The 9723-nt window shown below is 39.3% G+C and overlaps 1 non-coding gene across 1 annotated transcript; it reads right to left on the reverse strand.

Moving 5' to 3' along the window:
• Positions 1 to 9651: 9651 nt before the first annotated feature.
• Positions 9652 to 9723, reverse strand: TRNAQ-UUG (transfer RNA glutamine (anticodon UUG)). The gene has a single exon. It is a non-coding gene; the product is annotated as a tRNA-Gln (tRNA).

Here is a 9723-nt window from a genome sequence, read left to right on the forward strand (position 1 = left end):
TGGTTAAGAACTTCTCTTAATTCCAAAGATTCTTTGGATTATTCTTCTTTATTCCTCTTACATTGGTTTGTTTTCCCTTAGGAGCCATGATCTTGATGAATCTTGGCTTAGTGATCACGGAAAAGCACACCAAACTTAGAGGTTTGCTTGAAAGAAGAGAGAGAAGAGAGAGCAAATTCGAATGGTGTGGGGGAATAAGGAGGCCGAACGTGTTTTTATAAGGGGGGGAGGAGATTTCGAAAAAATTGGAAGGAGATTTGAGAGGATATGGAGAGAATTTGAGAGAAGGGTGAGTTTTTGAACAAGATTTGGGATTGATTTGAGAGAGATTTGAAGAATGATTTTGATTTTTTTTTGAAGATTTGAAGGTGAATGATGAAAGGTTGAAGTGTGTTTTTGTAGAAAAGTATGGGTTAAAAAAGGAAAGTTTGAAAAAAATTTGATCGGAAAGCAAAATCTTGGTCCCCCACCTTTCTGGCGTTAAACGCCCAGAATGGCATCCATTCTGGCGTTTAACGCCCATTTGCTAGCCATTGTGGGCGTTTAACACCCAGCCAGGTGCCCTGGCTGGCGTTAAACGCCAGAATCTCCTTTGTCACTGGGCATTTTTGCTAAACGCCCAGGATGCTGCACACCTGGCGTTAAACGCCCAGAATGGTGCCCATTCTGGCGTTTAACGCCCAAAATGGCACCTTTAAACGCCCAGAATGGTGCCCATTCTGGCGTTTAACGCCCAAAGTACCCCTTACTTGCGTTTTTTCGCCAGTAAGCTCTTTTTCTCTGCTTTTTGCACCGAATCCTTCTGTAACTCTGTGAATTCCTTCATTTTTGATATTTTGCCCTTGTAGAAACAAAACATATAACCTGCTAATGTCTGGGTTGCCTCCCAGCAAGCGCTTCTTTACTGTCTTTAGCTGGACCTTCACTGAGAATCACTCAAGTCTCAGTTTTGAGCATTCTTGCTCAAAATTGTTTTCAAGATAATGCTTGATCCTCTGTCCATTAACAATGAACTTTTTGTCAGACTCAGCATCCTGGAGCTCAACATATCCATATGGTGATACTCCTGTAATCACATACGGACCCCTCCAACGAGATTTAAGCTTTCCTGGGAACAATCTGAGCCTAGAGTTGAATAGCAGAACTTTTTGTCCTGGCTCAAAGACTCTGGATGACAACTTCTTGTCATGCCACTTCTTTGCCTTTTCCTTATAAATCTTTGCATTTTCAAAGGCATTGAGTCTGAACTCCTCTAGCTCATTTAGTTGGAGCAATCTTTTTTCACCAGCTAATTGAGCATCCATGTTTAGGAACCTGGTTGCCTAGTAGGCTTTATGTTCCAGTTCTACGGGCAGATGACAGGCCTTCCCATACACCAGTTGGTATGGAGAGGTTCCTATAGGAGTCTTGAATGCTGTTCTGTATGCCCAGAGCATCATCCAAACTCTTTGCCCAATCCTTTCTTCGGGCTATCACAGTCCGTTCTAGGATTCTTTTTAGCTCTCTGTTAGAGACTTCAGCTTGCCCATTGTCTGTGGATGATACGGAGTGCCACTTTGTGGCTAATTCCATATCTGACCATAGCAGAGTATAGCTGTTATTGCAGAAATGAGTGCCCCCGTCACTGATTAGTACTCTGGGAACACCAAACCTGCTGAAGATGTATTTCTGGAGGAATTTCAGCACGGTCTTGGTATCATTAGTGGGTGTAGCAATTGCTTCTACCCACTTAGACCATAGTCCACTGCCACCGAATGTAAGTGTTTGAGTATGATGGTGGGAATGGACCCATGAAGTCATCCCCCATACGTCAAACAATTCAATCTCTAATATCCCCTGTTGAGGCATGGCATATCTGTGAGGCAAGTTACCAGCTCTTTGGCAGCTGTCACAGTTACGCACAAAAATCTCGGGCATCTCTATAGAGAGTAGCCAGTAGAAGCCACATTGGAGGACTTAGTGGCTGTTCGCTCACTTCCAAAATGTCCTCCATACTGTGATCCATGGCAGCGCATAGGATCCTTGTGCTTCTTCTCTGGGTACACATCTGCGGATCATTCCGTGCACATCTCTTAAAGAGATACGGCTCATCTATAGGTAGTACTGGCATCTGAAATTAATTTCTTTCTTGCACTCTGCTGTACTCCTGGGGTATGAACCTCACAGCTTTATAATTGCAATATCTGCAAACCATGGAGCTTCCTGAATGGCGAAGAGTTGCTCATCTGGGGAAAGTCTCAGAGATCTCAGTAGAAGGGAGGGACGCCCCAGTTACTGGTTCTATCGGGACAGATGATCAGCTACTTGGTTCTCTGTCCCTTTTCTGTCTCTTATTTCTATATCAAACTCTTGCAGAAGCAACACCATCTTATAGCCTGGGTTTGAATCCTGCTTTGTGAGTAAGTATTTAAGAGCAGCATGGTCAGTGTACACAATCACTTTGGATCCCACTAGATAGGATCTAAACTTGTTAATGGCATAGACCACTGCAAGTAATCTTTCTCTGTGGTTGTGTAATTCTTCTGTGGCATCATTTAGAACACGACTGGCATAATAAATGACGTGCAGAAGCTTGTTATGCTCTTCTATAGAATCCTGCATGCCCAGAAAGCTTCTGATTGCCTTAACATTGGCAGTGGTGGTAATTTTTCAATTACCTCTACCTTTGCCTTATCCACCTCTATTCCCTGCTTGAAATTTTGTGCCAAGGACAATTCCCTCAGTCACCATGAAGTGACATTTCTCCCAGTTTAAAACCAGGTTAGTCTCTTGGCACCTTTCAGGACAAGTGCTAGGTGGTCAAGACAGGAGCTGAATGAGTCTTCATATACTGAGAAGTCATCCATGAAGACTTCAGGAATTTCTCCACCCTATCAGAGAAGAGGATAACATGCATCTCGAAAGGTTGCAGGAGCATTACACAGACCAAAAGGCATCCTCCTGTAGGCAAACACGCCAGAAGGGCAAGTAAATGCTGTTTTCTCTTGGTCCTGAGGTCTACTGCAATTTGGTTGTAACCTGAATAGCCATCCAAAAAGCAGTAATAATCATGACCAGCTAGTCTTCTAGCTTTGGTCTATGAATGGTAAAGGAAAATGATCATTTTGGTGGCTGTATTGAGCCTTCTGTAGTCAATACATACGCCACCCTGTGACTGTTCTTGTAGGAACCAGTTCATTTTTTTATGAACCACTGTCATGCCTCCCTTTTTGGGACAACTTGGAAAGGCTCACCAGGGGCTATCAGAATAGGATAAAAATCCCAGCCTCTAGTAATTTAGTGACCTCTTTTTGCACCACCTCCTTCATGGCGGATTTAGCCTCCTCTGTGTTGGACCACTGGTTTGGCATTCCTCCAACAGGATCTTGTGCATGCATCTAGCTGGGCTAATGCCCTTAAGATCACTTATGGACCACCCAAGAGTTGTCTTGTGTGTCCTTAGCACTGAATCAGTGCTTCCTCTTCCTGTGGATTTAAGCAGAGCTTATAATCATGGAAAAGTGTCACCCTCTCCCAGAAATGTATACTTCAGGGATGGTGGTAGTGGTTTGAGTCAGGTTTGGGAGGCTTATCCTCCTCCTGAGGAATTTTCGAAAATTCCTTTGTTTCCTGTGTTCTTCTTGATCAGGTTGAGCATCCTTGAAGATGTCTCAAGCTCTGATTCTAGGCTTTCAGTCATTGATCTCTTCCACCAAAGAGTCAATAATGTCAGCGCCATGCAGTCATTTGGTGTGTCTGGGTGCTGCATAGCTTTTACAGCATTCAACTTGAACTCATCCTCATTGACTCTCAGGGTTACTTCCCCTTTTTGTACATCAATGAGAGTTCGTCCAGTTGCTAGGAAAGGTCTTCCTAGAATGAGAGTTGCACTCTGTGCTCCTCCATTTCCAGCACCACAAAGTCAGTTGAAATGCCTGATGGATATTTAATGGAGCCATCAGCAAGTTGGAGGCATATCCGGGTTGGTTTGACTTCTTCAGTCACCCAAGCTTTCTGATAGTGGATGCAGGTATTAGATTGATGCTTGCTCAGGTCACACAGGGCCGTCTTGGTGCAAGCACCTCTAATGTGCATGGTATCATAAAGCTCCCTGGATCTGAAGCTTTTTCGATAAGCTTTTCAGAATGACTGCACTGCATTCTTCAGTGAGAAATACTTTTTCAGTTTCTCTCCAATCTTTCTTATGACTTAAGATCTCTTTCATGAACTTAGCATAAGAAGGTATTTGCTCAAGTGCCTCTGCAAACGAAATCTTTATTTCAAGAGTCCTTAGATAGTCTGCAAAGCGGGCAAATTGCTTATCCTGTTCCGCTTGGCGGAGTTTCTGGATAAGGCATCTTGGCTTTATCTTCAACCTTAGTTGCTGCAGGTTTATTCCTTACAGAAGAGGTTGAAGAAGCCTTTTTAGAGGGATTACTGTCAGCACTCTTAGGTGTCTGATCCTCCCTTGACGTCTGAACGCCAGGAATGGGTGAAGATTGGGCGTTTAACGCCAACTTCTCTCCCTTTTCTGGCGTTTGAACGCCAGAACTGGGTAAGGAATGGGCGTTTAACGCCAGTTTTCCTCCCCTTTCTGGTTTGAACGCCAACAGTACTCCTCTCTGGGCTCTTGCTGTCCTCAGAGGGATTTTGGACAGTGGTTTGGTTATCCTCTGTCAATTGTTCCTTATTTGGCTTTTTGCTACTTTGAGCAGTGTTATTCAATGTCTTCCCACTCCTCAGTTGAACTGCTTGACATTCTTCTGTTATCTGTTTAGATATCTGCTGTTTTGCTTGATTCAACTGCAGTTCTATGTTCTTGTTAGCAATTTTAGTTTCATGGAGCATCTCTTTAAATTCTGCTAACTGTTTTGTCATCAGGTGTAATTGTTGATTAAGCTCTATCATCTGTTCTTGAGGATTAGGATCAGTGGCTACTGCCAGGACTTCCTCTTTTGGAGAGAACTCATTGCTAGAATATAAATATTGATTTCTAGCAACAGTGTCTATAAGCTCTTGAGCCTCTTCAATTGTCTTCCTCGTGTGTATAGATCCACCAGCTGAGTGGTCTAAAGACATCTGAGCTTTTTCTGTAAGCCCATAGTAGAAGATGTCTAACTGCACCCACTCTGAAAACATTTCAGAGGGGCATTTTCTTAGCATACCTCTGTACCTCTCCCAGGCATTATAAAGGGATTCATTATCCTCTTGTTTAAAGCCTTGGATGTCCAGCCTTAGCTGTGTCATCCTCCTTGGAGGGTAGAAGTGATTCAGGAATTTGTCTGATAACTGTTTTCATGTCTTTATGCTTGCTGTAGGTTGGTTATTCAACCACCTCTTAGCTTGATCTTTTACAGCAAATGGAAACAGTAATAGTCTGTAGACATCCTGATCCACCTCTTTATCACGTACTGTGTCAGCAATTTGTAAGAACTGTGCCAGAAACTCAGTAGGTTCTTCCTGTGGAAGACCGGAATACTGGCAATTTTGCTGCATTATGATAATGAGTTGAGGATTTAGCTCAAAGCTGCTTGCTTTGATGGGAGGTGTACAGATGCTACTCCCATATGCAGCTGTAATGGGGTTAGCATATGACCCCAGAGTCCTTCTGGACTGCTCAATTCCACTTAGGTCCATGATGGATAAAGGGAATATGATATGGATTGCAAGTAGATAAATATTATTTTTTTTTGACCGAAAATAATAAAATAAATGGAAAATAAAATCAAATTTCGAAAACTAAAAGAAAATAAGATCAAAGCAAATTGAAAACTGAATCAATTAGTCAATTAAAAAGATTTTGAAAAAGATTTGATTTTTGAAATGAGGAGAGAGAAAAACAACAAAATGACACCAAACTTAAAATTTTTAGAAAATCAAACACTAATTTTCGAAAATTTTTAAGGGAAAAACACAAAGAGGACACCAAACTTAGAATTTTTAAGGATCAAAAAAGGACCAGGGACATGCAAATTCGAAAATTAAAAGAAAAGCAAAAGCATGCAATTGACACCAAACTTAAAATATGAAACTAGACTCAACTAAAAGACTCTAAACCAACAAAAATAAAACAGTCCTAATCTAAGCAACAAGATAAGCCGTCAGTTGTCCAAACTCGAACAATCCCCGGCAACGGCGCTAAAAACTTGGTGCACGAAGTTGCAATCACACTTTTGCAACCCCGCACAACTAACCAGCAAGTGCACTGGGTCGTCCAAGTAATACCTTACGTGAGTAAGGGTCGATCCCACGGAGATTGTCGGCTTGAAGCAAGCTATGGTTACCTTGTAAATCTTAGTCAGGATATCAATAATTATCAGGGTTGATTGTGAAAAGTAAAAGAACATGAAATAAGTACTTGTTTTGCAGTAATGGGGAACAGGTTGAGGTTTTGGAGATGCTCCATCTTCTAAATCTCTGCTTTCCTACTGTCTTCTTCTTCAAGCACGCAAGACTCCTTCCATGGCAAGCTGTATGCAAGGGTTTCACCGTTGTCAGTGGCTACCTCCCATCCTCTCAGTGGAAATGTTCAACGCACCCTGTCACGGCACGGCTATCCATCTGTCGGTTCTCAATCAGGCCGGAATAGAATCCAATGATTCTTTTGCGTCTGTCACTAACGCCCCGCCCTTAGGAGTTTGAAGCTCGTCACAGTCATTCAATCATTGAATCCTACTCAGAATACCACAGACAAGGTTTAGACCTTCCGGATTCTCTTGAATGCCGCCATCAGTTCTAGCTTATACCACGAAGATTCTGATTAAGGATTCCAAGAGATATCTACTCAATCTAAAGTAGAACGGAGGTGGTTGTCAGGCACGCGTTCATAGTTGAGGATATGATGAGTGTCACGGGTCATCACATTCATCCGGGTTAAGAACAAGTGATATCTTAGAACGGAAGCAAGCATGATTGAATAAGAAACGGTAGTAATTGCATTAATCCATCAAGACACAGCAGAGCTCCTCACCCCCAACCATGGGGTTTAGAGACTCATACTGTAGAATGTACACAAAGAAACGTGTAAAGTGTCATGAGGTACAGATACAATGTCAAAAGATCCTATTAATAGTGAACTAATAACCTAGGGTTTACAGAATTGAGTAAATGACAGAAAAATCCACTTTCGGGCCCACTTGGTGTGTGCTTGGGCTGAGCATTGAAGCATTTTCGTGTAGAGACTCTTTCTGGAGTTAAACGCCAGCTTTTATGCCAGTTTGGGCGTTTAACTCCAATTTCTATGCCATTTCCAGCGTTAAACGATGGGAATTCTGAAGCTGATTTGCAACGCCGGTTTGGGCCATCAAATCTCGGGCAAAGTATGGACTATTATACATTGCTGGAAAGCCCAGAATGTCTACTTTCCAACGCCGTTGAGAGCGTGCCAATTGGGCTTCTGTAGCTCTAGAAAATCCACTTCGAGTGTAGGGAGGTCAGAATCCAACAGCATCTGCAGTCATTTTCAGCCTCTAAATCAGATTTTTGCTCAGGACCTTCAATTTCAGCCAGAAATACCTGAAATCACAGAAAAACACACAAACTCATAGTAAAGTCCAGAAAAGTGAATTTTAACTAAAAACTAATAAAAATATACTAAAAACTAACTAAATCATACTAAAAACATACTAAAAACAATGCCAAAAAGCGTATAAATTATCCGCTCATCAAAATTCTATACAAATTTACATTCCGCATTCCATGAGCAACTAATCCTCAACTGTTAAGGTTATGAGCTCTGTCTATTTGTATGGATTGATTTTATTACTTTTTCTATTTTAATTTATGTATGGATTTATATTTAAGAATTGTTGTCGTTCTTTATCTTATGAATTTGGGTGGAACGGAAGTATGACCCTCTTTCTATTTGAGTTCTTGTAAAACTTGGAAAAGCTCTTTACTTGAACAACAGCTTGAAAACAATTTCTCCTAAATTTTAATTATTTGGATTTAACAGGATACGTGACATATAGGGCTTGTTTGGGTGAGCTTTTAAGAAAATATCTTTTTTCGAGTTATCTTTTTTTAAAAGATCTTATAAAGAAGTAAAAGTAATTTTATGTTTGGATATCTCATGTAAAAATGTCTTTTTATCTATCAATTATGTTTGGGTATAACAATATAAAAGTACTTTTTTGTTTATTTATTACATGAAAAACATCTTTTTTTTTAAAGGAAAAAGATCTTTTAAAAAAAGATGTAAATTACAGCTTCTCAAAAAAGATCTTTTTTTGATTTTACTAGTGCTTTTACTTAAGCTTTTACTACTAGAAATTTGCCAAACACGTTAGCGCCCAAACATGCACATAATCCTCTTATTTTTGGGTAATTAGAATTTTTGTGGCATATAAACTGGAATTTGAACTTCACCTTCTAATTGGAATTAATTGACCAAGGAATTGGTAGTTAATGAATTTTAGAGGAGGCTAGAAAGGTTTAAGGAATTAGGGTCTAGTCACATATAGTTTGCCATAAATTAAATACTACATGATTAAAATAGTTAGTAAGAAAAGTTAATCCGGAAAAATAAATAACTCTGAAGCCTTAACAGTTTTTTCCATATTTTATTCCCAACTTATTTACTTGTCTATTCTTTTTTATATTCTGAGTTCGAATTTAAACATTTTGAATATCTCAAAACCCTTTTCTGCTTGCCTAACTAAGCTTATCACTCAATAACTGTTGCTTAATCCATCAATCCTCGTGGGATCGATCCTTACTCACGTAAGGTATTACTTGGTACGACCCAGTGCACTTGCCGGTTAATTTGTGGTTGTAAAATACCGCACCAGCAGTTTGGGTAATCCCTTTTCCACCAATCTGACTTTATGTCGCTCAACTTCACCATTAGACTTAAACTTGGTCTTAAAGACCCATTTACAATACTTCAAGTGTTCTACACGAAAAATATTTTTGTAAGAGAATTTTTATGATAAACATAAAAAGAATAGAAATTAACGTGATTCAATTCTAACTGTATAATTATTTTTACAGTTAAAATGCAACCAAATCGCTCTACCAAGCTAGTTTTCATTCAAAAAGATGAGTTCAATCATTGTTAGGTTACTTTAGATTTCATCCTTTTAGTTTAACACTCATATAAGAAGTTTTTTGCTCTTTTTGACCATGCATAGGCTACAATAAATATACTTCAAAAATACATATTTTTTGTGTGTGTACAATTACTTATGAGTTAAGAATGGTCATTTTTTCTCTTTCCGCGATCAAATCTTCTTCTAGCTAGCAATGCAATCCACATTATACCTTAGCTTAAGTTCTAGGTATTTTACCTCTTTGGCTACTAATCTTTTCGAATTCAACTATTAACTTGTTTTTTATTTTGTCTATTAACTCGTATGGCTATTAACTCAGAATCTCACCTTGTGTCAACATCTATTATCTAACTTCTATGCCTTTAACACAAACACATGTTTTTTTTTTTTTGAATGAAACACTAACATATGTTCAATTAAAGTAGTATATCTTTATTCTTAACTAATAATTTTGGGTTTAGAATTTAAATAAATGATATATAAAAAATTAATATAAATTATTATAAAATTAAAAAAGAAAAATGGTATTGTCCTTTAGAAAAATATATTTTTTTTTTTTTTGCTAAACAGGCAAACAATTAATCATAAAAAAGCAGTAGCATTTTTTATTTTTGGATGAAAAAGGTCCTACCGGGAGTCGAACCCAGGTCGCTGGATTCAAAGTCCAGAGTGCTAACCACTACACCATAGAACC

Source organism: Arachis stenosperma, chromosome 10 (assembly GCF_014773155.1).
Source record: "Arachis stenosperma cultivar V10309 chromosome 10, arast.V10309.gnm1.PFL2, whole genome shotgun sequence".
NCBI lineage: Eukaryota > Viridiplantae > Streptophyta > Magnoliopsida > Fabales > Fabaceae > Arachis > Arachis stenosperma.